Source organism: Wolffia australiana, chromosome 11 (genome assembly GCF_029677425.1).
Source record: "Wolffia australiana isolate 7733 chromosome 11, ASM2967742v1".
NCBI classification, from domain to species: domain Eukaryota; kingdom Viridiplantae; phylum Streptophyta; class Magnoliopsida; order Alismatales; family Araceae; genus Wolffia; species Wolffia australiana.
In genome coordinates, this window is record NC_135845.1 from 12553143 (window position 1) to 12554564 (window position 1422).

General features: G+C 39.6%; 1 pseudogene; it reads right to left on the minus strand.

The window, feature by feature from the left end:
* Nucleotides 1-753: 753 nt before the first annotated feature.
* LOC144709949 (small nucleolar RNA R71) lies at nt 754-847 on the minus strand (annotated as a pseudogene).
* Between the last annotated feature and the right edge of the window lie 575 nt (nt 848-1422).

The following is a 1422-nucleotide window of genomic DNA, read 5'->3' on the forward strand; positions in this document are numbered from 1 at the left end:
TACTCTCCCTACGCTAGTAAGGTTATTATAAATTTTTGTTGTTTTAATTCGGATAAACCAACGACACTAATTAATGAAGATAACTCATCACTAATTACCCCAAAATCTGAATTATCAACTGGCGCCGTTGCCGGGGATCACGGTGATTGTTATTAGTGAATTTGTATTTTTTCCTCTTTTGCCAAAGTTGAGGGCAGCTAACCCTCAACAAACGGTACTTCTAACTACTTTTTTGGAGATTGATGGTCTTAACAAGGTCTAAGGCTGGGACTAGTGTTGAGGAAGATCTAGACACTCAATATCCTGCTCTTCCAGCAACACTTACAGCTCAAGATAAAGAAGAAGTCGATATGGCAGAAGATGGTCAGCCACCACAAGGGAGGAGAAGGACGATGCTGGATAGATCTACTCCATCAGGAAGTCTACGGCAAACTGGCATCAACATCAATGTAGGTGAGGGGGTTATGTTTAGGTATGACAATGCCCTACTGAACTCTCTCCCTGAATTTACTGGTCATTCTTCTCAAAACCCCTTAGAATTTCTTGATGATTTTCATATTCGATGTTCCTCTCAAAATATTCCTGGTTTAACTACTGAAGCTTTAAAAATGAAATATTTTCCGCTTACTTTGAAAGATAAGGCTTTCGCATGGTATAGAAATTTAGGCATAACATTTAACTCATGGGAAGAAATGCAGAATAAATTTCTACATAAATTTTATCCCCTTTCCAAAACTAACTTTTATAGAAAAGAAATTCAGAAATTTTATCCCCATGATCATGAAGCATTTAGTGAATCATGGGAAAGGTTCAATGAATTAATCCGAAACTGCCCTCACCATGGAATAGAAAAATGTCAGCTAGCTGAAATTTTTTATGAATCACTTCCTGATATTTTTAAAAGTAAAGTGAATCAAATAGCTGGTGGCTCGTTCTATATGGCTTATGAGGATGAAGTCTTTGATCTTTTGGAAAGGGTGGCTGAAACTGACCTACAGGAAATAGGAGCAAGTCAAAATGGAAGAAATGCCAACCCAAAACGAGGAGTGCTGCAAGTAACTTCAAAGGAAGCTGATCTTCATGTAGGGATAAGAGAAACCAACAAGAAACTTGAAGAATTGACTTCCACTCTAAAGAATGCTTTTCTCCCTAACTCACCCCTTGTGAAAGCACAGATTTGTTCTATATGTTCAAGCATAGATCATGAGGATGGAGCATGCCAACATGGAGAGGAGGAGGTCCATTTGTTGAACCACAACCAACAGCCTTGGGGAGGACCAAACAGGACCATCTACAACAACCAAGGAATCTACTCCTAAGGAACCAAGGCCCCTTTCCAGCAACGGGTCCAATTCTAGACCCCACCACAGCAGTCTTATCAAGCAGCTCCACAAAACCAGGTACAAGATTTGTCCACTCTAA